At 46.2% G+C, this 14,870-nt stretch overlaps 1 long non-coding RNA gene across 2 annotated transcripts in view; it reads left to right on the top strand.

The window, feature by feature from the left end:
- The window catches only part of LOC140904068 (uncharacterized), a 36,362-nt gene that overhangs the window by 5,572 nt on the left and 15,920 nt on the right, over positions 1-14,870 (top strand). Inside the window, exon 3 of one of the 2 annotated variants that reach the window (XR_012156429.1) lies at positions 13,930-14,084. This is a non-coding gene — a long non-coding RNA (uncharacterized LOC140904068). Of the gene's footprint in view, positions 1-13,929; positions 14,324-14,870 lie in introns of those variants that run through there. The other variant, XR_012156428.1, reaches the window with a different exon arrangement.

The following is a 14,870-nucleotide window of genomic DNA, read 5'->3' as shown; positions in this document are numbered from 1 at the left end:
TAGCAATGTACAAATACCATGTCTGGATTTTTTGTGTCCCTTATATATTTAAAAAATTCTTCTTAATTGTCTTTAACTCTGCTGGCCATAGATTTCTCTTTAAAAAAAAAACAAAAGGAGGACTTGTGGCACCTTAGAGACTAACAAATTTATTTGAGCATAAGCTTTCGTGAGCTACAGCTCACTTGTCCCTTGTCTCCCTTTATCAAATTTCCACATTTCCTAACTTCTGATTTATATTCATTGCTATGAACTTCCACTTTCTTCCATTTATTGTATATATCTTTTTATTTTTTATAGCTGCCTTCATTTCACCTCTAAACCAGGTCAGTTTTTTTAACCAGCACAACCTTCTTCCTCAGCTGTGGTGTTGTGGCTTTTGAGGCATCTAGTAAGGTGTTCTTAAATTATTCCCACTTAACATTCACACTTTTTTTCTGGCTAAATTCTTCCTCCCAGCTGATTTGGCTCATAATTGGTTTCAGCTTTATGAAATTGCCTCTATTAAAGCACCAAGTATATATATTAAAGGTCTGGACTTTGTTTTTCTTGCACATTATAAATTTGATCAAGTCATGGTCACTTGTACCTAAGCTACCATTAAGTTTTAGTTCTGTGATCATTTTCTCTTTACCTGTTATTCTAATAAAGAATTCCCACATGTTGACTTCAGTGCATTTTGAGTTAGGAAATTGTCATCTATAATATCTGATAGTTCTCAGGATGTTTTAATATTGGCAGCATGACACTTCCAATATATGTCACTTAAATTGAAATCCCCCATGCTCATGCAGCATTTCTTCCTACACGTAGGTAGGTGCATAAGTAGCCAGTCATCCTGATTCCTAGTGTGATGTGGTTGCCTGTAGCAGACACCAACTAATACCCCATACTGTGCTTTATATGTTAGAACCTAGATCTATAAGCATTTAAGATCATATTCTTCCAAGTTATCAGTGAGTTGGAAACAGGTAATGCCATTTTTGACATAGAGTGCTACTTGCCCTCCCCTTTAGCCCATTCTGTCATTTCTAAATATAATCCATTTTTAGAATTTCAGACGTGCAAATCATCCCACCAAGTAATATCAACTAGATCAAATTTATGCTCATACATGAGCAATTCCAAATCCTCTTGTATGTTACCCAGTCTCCTAGCATTGGTGTACAGTCAATTAAATAATTTCTTCTCATCAACTCCTTTGGGTCCTTGCTTAATTTTGTTCTCAACATCTTGATCTTGTGCTGAGTGCTCATATCTTCCCTCTTTTTACCCTCCCATTTTGCAATTAGTTTAATCCTCTCCTGTCCATTGTCGCCACCCTTCTCCCATGGTGGACCCCATTCAAACTATACAGCACCATCTCCCCAGAGAAGGTAGACAAAACCACAAAATCAAAACCCTCCTCTCTACATTACTTATGTAGCCAGCTGTTCACTTCCAGAATCGTCTGTCTTCTGTTTTCCTTTGCTCATGGTCCAGGAAGGATCTCAGAGAAGATTGCGTGGACATTCTATTTTTTTTCAGTATGTTTCCAAGTTCCATGAAGTCATCTAATTTCAGTGGGGTATCCCACATTGCAGTGTCCTTAGGGCTGATAAGAACCATCATCAATGGATCCTTGCCCGTCGACTTCAGAAGCTTATGCAGTCATAGAGTGATGTCTCATGTTTTAGCTCCAGCGCATCATACTGTTGTTTGTCTGGCCCTTGTAGAATATTCTTTCAATTCTTTTGAGTATTGAGTCTCCCAACAAGGATTGTCTGTTTTCCTAGGATAGTTGGAGAACTCTTTGCAGAGAAGCTTGATTTTCGTACAAGTTGGGATGATCTGCCATCCATGTGTGTTTCCCACACATCTCTCTGTTCCCTTGGACTGGCTGGATATTGACAGGTATTTTCTAAAGTTTCCACATTGAGGACCTGGTATTGACTGGAAACTTCTAGCTGCGTGGAATTCCTCCCAGTCCTCTTCTCTCTGCTGCCCACAGCCTGCCCATCCTCATCTGTCTCCGGTCATGCAGAATGCTGTCGTGACCTCTTGCCTCTGGTGATTACGAAGTATCAGGCCTCCTCTCTGATTTCCACTCTCTCTGATTCCTTGGTGGCCAGTTCCATTCTTACTCAAACCTGGAGTACTGATGTTTCCTGAACCTGTCTGTCTAGGAACTCCTAAAGCTTCTTTGTTTCTCAGCAGTGTCTTTACTTGTCCCTTGAATCCAAGAATCTTCTCTTTTGGCACAGCCATCAATTTGCACTTCATGCACATGAAATCCTTCATGCATATGAAATGTCTTCAAGTAGGAAAAAGAACATGGTTCATCCACTGCAGCTCATTACCACTGTTCCATCACTGGCCATCCTGATATCACACACAGTGCTGAATCTGGAAGGAAAGCCTCTTGCATTCCCTCTCTCAACTCCCTCCAAAACTCCGCTGTTGGCTGCCTCTGTTCGCAGCTTTGGAATTTGCCTAGCAAGTGACTTTTTATACCAGTTCTTCCCTGTGTCACTCAGCTCAGTTCTGCCACTCACCAGCAGGGAGCGATTAACCACTCAGAAACTCAAATGGCTGGGCTGATCTGAACTCCAAGAGTTAGAGCCTCCTGGCCTTTAGCAAAGCACCCTGCTTACTGAGGCCATACACAGAGTACAAACGGTCAACCAAACTGCACTGCTCACCATGTCCTGCTACCTCCACGCACAGTCGGCAGCTAATCCCTCTGAAACTCCCTTTAGCAGCTCTTAAATTTGCTTAGCAAATGACTTTTTATACCAAATTCTAATGAAATGGATGCACAGCGCTTCTTCCTCCTCTGCATTATACTGAAAAAAGCCTTTTGTTTCTATTCATAGACAGGGAGAACCTGTCTGTTGTAAAGTTCCTTCTTTACCTTCAGATGGGTTTGACTGTTTACATTGGCCTCTGATGGTTTTCTACTGAAAGTCTTGATACTGAGCAAGGCAAAACTGGGCAGGGTGACAACTCCCTCCTGCCTGAACCAGCGGCCCTCACTGAGACATATTATCCCCTGGTGACTAAGAGCATATTCCTAATATAATTACATTATTTCTTAAATATTACCCATACATACATCTTGCAATGGTTTGAATTGGGAAAATTTACGAGCTTTCTGTAGATGCCTTACATTATTATTCTTTGTGGATAAATATCCTGTAAGATGTGTTTGGAATGGTGAGCTGGTCAGTCTGAGGTGAGAGTTATTTGCAAAGAACAGGGAACCCTTTGCCAAGGAGCCTCTGTGTCACACAGTGAAGTTAAGGTTTAAAGAGTTAGTGGTTTGATTAGTTTATGGGCTTTTTTACATTAAAAATCAACTGAAGTTAAATTGCTGCGTATTTTCTTAAATGATCTTTTGTAATGCTAGCAGGCTGGCTCCTCAGCCGGTGTATGTTGTCACAGCTAGACTGACCACAAGGGAGCTAAGCTCATCATATGCCAGCTGAAGATCCATCCCCGTCTGGTCTGCATCCTCCTCAGATGTTCCCAAAGCTTTCAGAAACAGCACCAAGCCTCAGCTGAAGTTAATGATGCCAAAACATAATGAGAGTAAATAAATGAGATATCACCTGTCCTCACAGATGCCAACTTTCTGATTTCCCAGGGGTGCTCCACCCATCGCTCTATCCCAGGCCCTGCCACCACTCCATCCCTTCCCCTAAGGCCCCACCTCTGCCCCACCTCTTCCCACCCCTGCTCCTTGTTAGTTACCTCTTCCTGTCCTGTTCTGCCCCCTCCTCTGAGCACGCCTTGCCATAGGGGACTGATGCCTCCCCGTACTGGGGGGGGGGCCACAATCTAAAGGGGAGGTCACATGACTGGTCACATGTACCCACACCCAGCCCAGGGCCACCATGCTCTCCCCGCCCCACATTACCTGCAGGGGAAGGCACTCTGTCCTCCCGCTGTGTCTGCCCCCCCCCGCAAAAATGCTCCACCGCTCTCCCTGGTGGGGGGAAGTCACTTCTAATGCTGGCCCCTCCCCCGTCACTGCTCTGCAGCCCAGCAGTTGCCTGAGCGTGCCTGGATGGGAAGGAGGTGACTCCCACTCCCCACCCAGAGTAGCTTGCCAGGGATCGTGGTTGAGCGAACCAGAAATGTGTCAGGGAGGAGGGGGGAGCTCTGGCTCGCTCAGCTGCGGTCCCTGGTAGCCAAGCTCGGGCAGGGAGAGGAATCCACCTCCTCCACAGCTAGGCTGTCTCAGGCAGCCGCCACACTGCACAGCAGTGTTCCAGCAGCTGGAAGGGGCTGGTCCCACCCCTTCCTCTTCTGGCCCCCCATCCCTTCCACTCCTCAGCCTCTGGGGAGTCGTCCCCACCGACGCATTGCCCAGCCCCATCCTCATTCTGCCTCTCCCTGCTCCCGCTCCCCCTTCTCCCCCCCAGCACCTCCTGCATATCGCTGAACAGCTGATCCTCGGTGGGCGGGTGGTGCTGGGGGGAAGGAGTAGGAGGGGCCCGCTGGTGGGTGCTGAGCCCCCACTATTTTTTTTCCATGGGTGCTCCAGCCCCAGAGCACCCACAGAGTCGGCGCCTATGCCTGTCCTGATTTACAGTCCATGTTTCTGCTGAGTGAAGTGAGGCCCTACACTCAATGCAATGACATTTCTCTAAATAAAGGGCTGGTTCTAGTGTGCGGAATCCATTTAGTTACTAATGTTCCAACTGTTTCATTCTCTGACATGTATCATCAACAGAACTGTCAGTTAAGTGCTAAATCCGGGATTTTTATAGCAAACATTGATGTAAGTGTAACCCTTCTGCCCGTCAGAGTTGGCAGCAACAAGGGCCGGGTTCAATATCTAGGGGATCCATTCCAATAACACAATGCAAACCGGCTCGAGCCCCCACCCAGTGACCTGGGACAAATATATACCACCCCCGCTGGGCGCCTCCAAGAGGCGATACTTCCCCTCTCGCAAGCACATAGTCTGAGTGTAGCAAAAGTCTTTTAATAACAGAGAGAAACAATGTGGCATTATGTTGGGGAAACACCACCAACCGGATTCATAACACAACCCATGAGCAAAAGCAACCCCACCCCAGGCAAATTGGGGCATGCCCTTTTCCCTTTGGTTCTTGAGTCCAGCAACCCCAAAAGTCCAATGCCCCAAAAGTCTCTGTCCCTGGTCAGGGCAGCCCCAGAGTTCGAAAGTTTATCGGCGGAGCTTTACCTCCCAACCTGGGTGGAAGTGGGACGGGGGTAAGAGGCACCTTACGTGATCTGAAGCTGACCGCCCCATAGCTCCATAGCGGCGCTCCGCTCCGCCAGCCGCCCCACAAAACTCCTTCGCGCAGCTGCACTCCGCTCCGCCAGCCGCCCCACGAACTCCTTCGCTCAGCTGCGCTCCGCTCCGCCAGCCGCCCCACGAACTCCTTCACTCAGCTCCACGGCCCACAAGCAGCTCCTGCCATCCACACACTGCTCTGTGTCGAACTGCTTCACCAGCCGTCCCGCAAACTGCTCCACAATATATCTTCAGGCTCCCCCACTGCTTAACACAACACTCAGTGATTTCAGCTCTTAGGTGAATTCAGCTTGTAGTAGGGGAGCCCCAGTGCTAGTGCACTGTCAGCCCAAAGTGAGCTCAGCAGCCTATAACTAGACTTCTAATGAAATCAAAATTAGCTCTGATATTCCACAGTGGAGAGAGGAGGAAGTGCAATTAGCATGTAAGGCCCTCACCAAGGGGCCCATGCCACCAAGTATTAATACTTGTCCCCAGCCTCTCTCTATTCACACAGTTTTGGAACCCATGACCCTTGCCTAGCGAGTGCTACTTAGATGATGGTGAATCCCTCCATCGTAACAAAAGGCCAAGTACAGTTCCAAGCACAGTTCCCATAATCAGGGTAATAACAATTTATTCTTCCTGCCCCAATAACAGAGACACTGGGGATCCCACAGCAGCCAAAGTGACCATTTGGGCAGCTATGGTCTCATTCTAGGCGTGGTGGGTGTGCCTATGCAAATGAGATCGGCCCCTGAAGTTCTTTTCCACAACTTGCCACACCTCACCACCAGATGTCAGGGTGGAGCTCATCCTGACACTGCTTACATAAGAAGCAAGCAGGATTCACTTTGGAATTTCAGGTAAGTGTAGCAGGAGTTAGAAAGCTCAGATTTGCTTTAAAACAGAGAATTTGGCCTGGAAGTTGCAAAGGAGGGAATAAGTGGATCAATTTTACAAAGGGTCATTATCCTGAACTGCTTCACTAATAAGTGAAGTTAAACCTGCTGAAATCAAATCCAGTCTCCTCATGGATCCATCTTTTCTGTTCCTAGCTGATCCATCAAATTCTGAACAGTAACACAACAGGCCAGGTGCAGTTCTTTGGAAAAAGAACCAATCCCAAGTGTTCCAAAATCAGGAATCAAGCCTCCCAGAATCAAGATGCATGAGACAAACAAAACAAAAAATGAACAAATATGTTGGGTTCTTTTTACTTGCCTTCCAGTGTCAGAGCCTTTCGGTCACACTCAAGTCACATTTTAAAACTTTTCTCTGAAAACCACAAGGGCTAGAAACTCACTTAAAAAAACCAAAGAAACAAAAAAAACCCATACCAACCAAAAAACAAAACAAAACCCCACCCCCAAACCAAAACACTTAAAAACAACCCTGAGATTCTCCCATAGTCACATGCCTCTAGAAGCTATGGCTTTAAGAAAATGGCCAGATATGTTGGCAGCACTGTAATGTTTTTCTGCCTTTCTTTTGTGGAGAAAGTGTTTTTTCTGAAGGCAAGCTGGTATGCTTGTTAGACTTTGAGAGACAAGGTAGGCGAGCTAATACCTTTATTGGCCCAACTTCTGTTGGTCAAAGAGACAAGCGTTCGAGCTCCACAAAGCTTTTTTTCAGGTCTCTGGAGGCTAGACGTTGAGTCCTTCCAGGGAGAGCCTGTCAGCAAATTGGCTCATTTAGCGACAACAGCCAGGTGCATGGAGGGTAAAGAGGAGTTTTGTTCAAGGAAAGCCCCTGTATTGTAAACAGGATAAAAGGGGATGGAAAGAACCACTTATCACTGTCTAATACATCCCCAGGTCATTCCTGTGCTATCTCCTAGTGGAGGAAAAGGATTTCGTGTTAACAGGTCTTGTTAACTCCAAGGCCAAAGGTTGGGATTTTTTGATTGTTGAGCAACCAACAGCCGTAATGTGCCTTGAGAAGAGCCGCTCAAACTCTCCTTTAGCTCTGCACTGCCCCCTACTCAGAGCCGTGGCTAAAGTCACAATGGCACCCATAAGGAAATCCAACTCTTGGCAAAGTCACCTTTGTCTCGCTACTATTTCAGGATGTGACCCAAGTCCACAGTCAGCAGAGCATGGCAGGGGCAGAAGAGGCTTGTTCTTGCCCTGCCCGGCCTCGCCCCATAGGAATCTTTCTGAAGAGAAGACCTTGTCACTCTGTTATGATCAGACCCCAATAATAGGGCTGTTTTTCTAACCCCAGTCCCCAGCATGCTGATAGCGAGACACGTATATGCACACACCCACACAGGCACTCTCTTGCACTCTCACTGTTCCCAAGGTTTCTAGGAGATGAGCGTGCCTCCTTAATACTAGGTTTCAGAGTAACAGCCGTGTTAGTCTGTATTCGCAAAAAGAAAAGGAGGACTTGTGGCACCTTAGAGACTAACCAATTTATTAGAGCATAAGCTTTCGTGAGCTACAGCTCACTTCTTCAGATGCATATCGTGGAAACTGCAGCAGGCTTTATATATACACAGAGAATATGAAACAATACCTCCTCCCACCCCACTGTCCTGCTGGTAATAGCTTATCTAAAGTGATTTCCAGCACAAATCCAGGTTTTCTCACCCTCCACCCCCCCCCCACAAACCTGGATTTGTGCTGGAAATCACTTTAGATAAGCTATTACCAGCAGGACAGTGGGGTGGGAATAGGTATTGTTTCATATTCTCTGTGTATATATAAAGCCTGCTGCAGTTTCCACGATATGCATCTGAAGAAGTGAGCTGTAGCTCACGAAAGCTTATGCTCTAATAAATTGGTTAGTCTCTAAGGTGCCACAAGTCCTCCTTTTCTTTTTCCTTAATACTAATAACTGTGGAGCTTTGAAAGCAAGGAATGCCAAACCTCAGGGCATGCTGAAGGAACGAGAAATGTAGATGAGTGCTTGATAGAGACTCATCACTCAATCCAGCTCCAGGCTATGGGACCTGCATGTCCGAACTTTGACAGGCTCTCTTTTACATAAGCCAGACCTCACAGAGTGCCTCACAGCACTTTGGGAGCATTGGGGGAGGGAGGGAGTCAGAAAAAGAAAACATGAGAAGAAAGTCAGAGGCTTATCCATCAAGATCCTTCAAATGTTGGGCAGCATGCTGATCTCAAACCTGCCTGAGCACTGACCTTTGTAAAGGTGCATGGCACCACCTCCCTTCTCTGAATGAAGCACATTTCCCCCAGTAATGTGTCTGGGAGGTGGCAGTAAGATTGGCTGCCAGCTAGGGCTGTCATGCCCACCAGTTTGTAGGCAGTTTGCCATTGTGCAAGAGACAGCAAAGGGGCAGGGCATGGGTGGGGACTGGTATGTCTAAGGAGACATGGGCTAATGCACCATCCTTCTTAGGCCAACAAGATGTTTAGCTACATGCTCCCCTCTTCAGCCTCCCTCCTGCCACTAGCACGGAGTAATATGGCAGCCATGCAGCCGTGCTCAGTAATGCAGGATCGAGGTACCTTGTGTCCAGGCTGTCCCACTAATCACTTCTCACCTGGCCCTTAGAAGCAGTGGTTAAAGTAGCCTCAACAGTCATCACCCCAGTCAGAGGAGGGGAGCTGTTAGGCAGTTCTGCTGCTCTCCAGAGATGGAGATAGCAGGGCAAGCGACTTGAACCCTGCCTGTGAGTGCAGCGCTTTGCTCCCATTTGGGCAGGATCCAGCTCTTGTTATGAGCTTTTGTGACCTACTGCTGTGAGATGGAATTCCACATCAAACCCTCCCCATGATGGTGGTGTTACTCAGCAGAGCTAGGAGTGGATCAAACAGACAAAAGGCATTTCAGGAGCTTTGGAGATTCTTTGCAGTGAAGCTGGCATCAGACCTGGTTAGTCTGGGCTTGGTTTGCACCAAAGGCCAGAATTTTCAAAATGCTCAGCACCCACAATTGGAGCTAGATTTTGAAAACAGCTCAGCACCTGTTGTGGGGAGGGTACACCCCATCACAGCACCTTTGTAGGCAGTAGAACAAGTGGTCAGATTCCCCAAAGAACAGTCTGAATAAAAGTGTCACAATGGGAATTGCTGGGACCAAGGTTCCTGAAAATCTGTTCTCAGTTGTAGCGCTCACTACTTGAAAATGTGCCCCACATTTCCATTAGCCTGACTAGTTCCTCTCATGAGCAGCCCACCCCTGCTCTGCCAGCAGATTTGCTGATGTGTTCCTCAGGCGGAATTTTTGTCCCAATAACAATGTCACACTAACCTGGTGCCTTTCATCTGGGGACCTCAGGCTGCTCTGCAAAAGTGTATACTATTATCCCCATGACACAGAGGAGGAAACTGATCTGAGAGAGGCTGAGCTGCCCACAGTCACACAGTAAAGCAATAACAGAGTGAGGACTAGAAACCAGGGCCTCCATGGTCAGAACTGAGGAGTGTTTTGGGGGACTCAGTTGGAGATACCTTGAAGAAGCTGATTGTCAGAGGGAGGGTGCTCCGCACTTTCTGAAAGCCCCCCCCCCCCCGCTGTTTCTAAAATTAGGAATCCAAACACTGAATAAGGAGTTACGTTTGGAAGTCATAGGCCCGGCTCTTCTGGTCTCCCATTCAGCTCACTAAACAGTGCTTTTTAGGACAAGTGTTGTCAAACTAATCCAGATCACACAGAGCTGCTTTATTGCTTGACACAGGAACCAGATTTGAAAATCATGCCAACAAGTGTAGCCTAGTGGGCCAGCTTACCTCTATTACATTCACTGCTTTGCATTATATTCTACTTTATTATATTCAGCAGTAATGCAAGGAAACCTACAGGCTTGTATCCTGTAAGATGCTGGCTTCAGCAGTTAGCATGAGGCTTAAGGCCTGCGAACTTTGGCATAATTAAACTTAGGTAACTCATAAGTTTTGGGGAACTGGAAGTAGAGTGTAGGGCAGGGAATTTTGTCCATAATGACATCAGCCATCCACTGAACATGAACTGACACCAGCTTCTGGAAGGTTTTAGATGGAACATCTGACTGCAAGAGTGCCATGGCAATGAATTGACATATATGATACAGGGGTGAAATCATAAATACACCAACCTATAGAAAAAGGACATCTTAACATTGGTAAGGGGGGGAAATACAAATAAGGAAGAGGGGAGAAACCCCTCTTGAATATGCATTAGACATGGTAACGTCAACGTAACATACTATAAAAGTGGCATCCCAGGGCAGTTGGGAAAGCGATGTGGCCCTTGGGAGGGGCCAGAATGATGGTAACAGTGATGAGGAAGATAATGGCTAACATTTCAGGTTGTTTTGCAAGGGATGGTGGGAGTATGGATGTTCAGATGTACTTTCTGTATTACCTCTATCTACCTTACTGAGTTAGAGTGTGTGAGACTTCGCTAAATGTATTAATAAATTATTTATTTGTAAATCTAAAAGAGTTCCTGTAGTGTGAATGTTGCACCTGTGCACATCGGGGTTCCCAACTATATAATAATTTTAATAATACTGGGCCTGATCTTGGGACAAGAACCTGTGAACCCTCAAAGTGATTACTGGGAATTTGTATTCATAATCTATAGATCAGGCTACACAGGGTATAATCCCTATTCATTGGAGGATTCAGATATAAGGTAAAACCACAGGAGAGTTGAAAAGACATCTACCCGCATCACACTAACCCAGTGGTTCTCAACCTGTTTACCACTGTTTGCTGCATATGCAGCTCTCTATGTGTTATATGGGCCACATCCACACAATATATACACTACCTTTATAGCCCTGAGGATGTCACATGGGCTGCAGCTATTTGCTGACTGGGCCACAAGCGGTTCACAGTCCGCAGGTTGAGAACCACTACACCAACTTTTTGCTACTCTGTTTGCAGCCTTCAACTACCTGAAGGGGGGTTCCAAAGAGGATGGAGCTCGGCTGTTCTCAGTGGTGGCAGATGACAGAACAAGGAACAATGGTCTCAAGTTGCACTGGGGGAGGTCTAGGTTGGATATTAGGAAAACTGTTTCACTAGGAGGGTGGTGAAGCTCTGGAATGGGTTACCTAGGGAGGTGGTGGAATCTCCATCCTTAGAGGCTTTTCAGGTCCGTCTTGACAAAGCCCTGGCTGGGATGATTTAGTTGGGTTTGGTCCTGCTTTGAGCAGGGGGTTAGACTAGATGACCTCCTGAGGTCTCTTCCAACCCTAATCTTCTATGATCCTATGTTGTGAATCAGTACAGCTGCAGGACTCATGACTTTCACTTCTGCTCCCCATCACAGTCTTAACTTTCACTAATGTGGTTGCACCAGAAGAAACCATTCTGGAAAATCTTAGACACCCTGAAGGAAGAGAATGCAAGTGAGTGATTTGAATGTTGAGGCTACTGCTAGGACTGCATCGGGAGAAACTCCCTATCTGAGATATACATAGTAAATATATTGTGTATATCAGTGATCACATTATCCTTTGCACTTGCATGGCATCTTGAATCCTAGAATCTTGAAATATTCTGCAAACATTACAGATTAAGTCTTGTAATCTTTTTACAAATTTGAAAACTGAGGCACAAAGAGAGTGAAATGACTTGTCCAAAGTCGCACAGAGAGTCAGTGAGATAGGTTCTCATCCTATCTCTAGACTGCTCTCCAGTAATGGACTCTTGGTACAGTATCCCTGACTGCAACCTAAAATGTCAAATTAAACTAAATACAAGGTTGTGAGGTAATATCTTTAATTGGACCAACTTAAACTAAAGTCACCATTCATTTTCCTCTCCTTGCTTCGGCGGTCTCCGCCATTCCAGACAGCTCCTGCTCTGCTCCCTTAGCTTGTCATTTTGCATGCTAGCCTGGGCACTCCAGGGGCTGGGGCATGCTTTTTGTGAGAACTTCCTGACACAGAGAGGCCCGGGGACTGCTTTTCTGTCAACCCAGTCTGGAACTTGGTGGTAGAGAGAGAAGCCTTGCTGCGAGCAGCATCCTGCCTGGATCCCCTTTGCAAACAGGCCTGAGGGGAGCAAATCCCTTCTCTGGATTGTTTGTTTGGCAGGGACGGAGAGAGTTTTCTGAAGAATGTTATAGAGGAGCTTTTGCTAAAATCTTGTGTGATGTTATCTAATAAAATATAACCCTGTAGATCAGGGGTCTCAAACACGCAGCCCGTGGAGTTATTTCCTGCTGCTCGCCATAGGCGCCAACTCGGTGCTCTGCGGCTGGAGCACCCACGGGGAAAATTTAGTGGTTGGTCTGCATCCACCAGCAGCCAAGCTCCCCTTGAGCTGTGGGAACGTGGCGTGCTCGGGGAGGAGGCAGGGCCAGGGCGGGGATTTGGGGAAGGGGTTGGAATAGGGGCAGGGACGGGACGTGTTTTGTCATTTGAGTGAGGTGATTTGACATTCTGCTTTGGCTGCTGTCTGCCGAAGGTGGAAGGTTTGCAGTGCTGTGGGATGAGCGATTTGGGTGGGAAGTTCTCTTCAGGGTGGGGTTTGGATGGTTTTGTTTCCTTGAATCAGATCAATGTGCCTCTATCCTCTATCAGGACAGCACCTCCTGCCTCCTGTTATAAGACATGCTCACACGCTGCACATGTTCCCTGCCTACAAACTGCAGCTGGCTGCTGCCTGCCCCTTCAGCATTTTCATTCTTTTGTGTACATGAACTAGGAGGCTCTTCCCCCACACGAATGGTTACAACAGAACATCACCTTGTGGAAGCTAGTGTCCTCTTTGCTTTTAACCCCAGCCCAGGTGCTCAGAGCTGGGGGAGTCTCAAGGACTGCATCCTGCACATGTTGCCATACCTCTGGCCCCAGAGCCCTAGACTACCTTTAAATCAACAGACAGGAGTCCCAAGAGACTTGACCACCAGAGCCTAAGCTGAGACCAGCAAACTCATATCATGTAACATCAGTTTGGCTTTAAATCCTGGACTCAGGAGGTGAGAACCAAGTGTCTTGCCCAGGCTCTCCATTTTCCCTTTCAGATCAAAACCCTCTTGGTGCCTCCAGAGTAGCTGACGGGGCAGGCGAGCCATGATATGTTCAGCAGGACCCCACAGGTTTCATTTAGCTGTAGTTGTTCATTTTTTTCATTTTTGACTATACTTTTGTATCGTTGTATGAAAAGGTTTCAGTGATGTGGCCCTCAGGCCAGTGTACTAGTCCTCATGTGGCCCTCGTGGTCATTTGAGTTTGAGACCCCTGTTGTAGATGATTCTCGCTACCACTGTTATATAATTGCAACAAATCTTGTATAAATTGTGTCAAGTAAGGTGTCTATGGAAGGGTAATGATTTGCTGAATATGGTTATGCTATTTGCACGCATATATCATTTTTGAATCTGAAGTTATGAGTATTGGCGCTATATCTGCATTTCTAATGTGTTTGCTTCTGGGAAACAGCAACAAGGTGTTTAGCCAGCACATTGTGAAGAAACTATTCAAGTTAAGTGGCTCATAAAAAGGACACCTAACTCACAATGGAAGACGCCCATCTACACTGAATGGACGGATCTGTGAATGTTCTGTCAGGTATTGGTAGTGGCTTTTCCTGTGACTAAGTGAAATCACTCAGGGATATGTGACTTGCCCATGTGACTCCAAACTCCATCTTTTACCTGTAATTTTCCACTAGCCATGCTGAGGGCTTTGTTTGAGACAATGGATTTCCTTCCCTCCACATGGCAGAAGCTATAAAAGGTGCTGAAAACATCTCCATTTTGTCTCTTTCAAGCTCCAGCCTCTTTCCTGCTCAAGCCTCTGGACTATGGACTTGTACTAATGGGAGCATTTTGTGACACTTCCAGTGATTTGGAAGCAACCAGAGACTTCAGCCAGCAGTTTATTCCATCACTGCTACAAGACTGATCCAAGACCTTTGCAATTATTGTATGTATTTGATTTCTTTAACCAATTTTAATTTTCTTTCTTTCTTTCTTTCTTTCTTTCTTTCTTTCTTTCTTTCTTTCTTTCTTTCTTTCTTTCAATAAACTTCTAGATTTTAGATACTAAAGGATTGGCAACAGTGTGATTTTGGGGTAACATCTGAGTTGTATATTGATTGGGGTTTGTGGCTGGTTCTTTGGGATCAGAAGAACCCTTTGTTTGATTAAACTGGTTTTACAGAACCACTCATCTTTAAGTCTAGTGTCTGGGTGTTGAATCCACATCTGGAATGCCTGAGGAAATTGCTTTTCTGACTTCTTGTTAGCCAGTGTGGTGAAACAGAAGTTGACTTTTGTTGCTGGTTCGGTATATCTTATAGAGAATAACCACCAGTTCTGGAGTGTGTTTGCCCTATTTCTCAGCAGTTTGACCTGAATTTGGTATTCTCAGTCGTGACCCACGAAGGCAGGTGACACCCTGGACCAAAATCCTCCCGTCCTTGCTCATGGTTTACTCTGCCAAATGCCCAGGATAAGCCTAAGGACTGAGTAAACATTCACTGTGGACCTCACTATTTGGCCTTCTAAGTCCAGGGAATTTGCAGTCGAATCCACGTTGTTAACTCCCATCTCAGAGGAGTCCTGGTCAGCAGTGCTCCCTGAGGTGCAGGGGCTGGCCAGGAAGGTACAAACACTATTGTGCTCAGCACTCTCACTGGGACAGGATTTTCAGAGTTGTTCAGTGTTACAGGTTTGATCTATGGTCCTCTAGATGACAGTGGCAAGGAAG

The sequence above is a fragment of the Lepidochelys kempii genome, chromosome 27 (genome assembly GCF_965140285.1).
Source record: "Lepidochelys kempii isolate rLepKem1 chromosome 27, rLepKem1.hap1, whole genome shotgun sequence".
NCBI classification, from domain to species: Eukaryota; Metazoa; Chordata; order Testudines; family Cheloniidae; genus Lepidochelys; species Lepidochelys kempii.
Note: the sequence above shows the minus strand (reverse complement) of the source record. Positions and strands in the feature narration are given on the sequence as shown.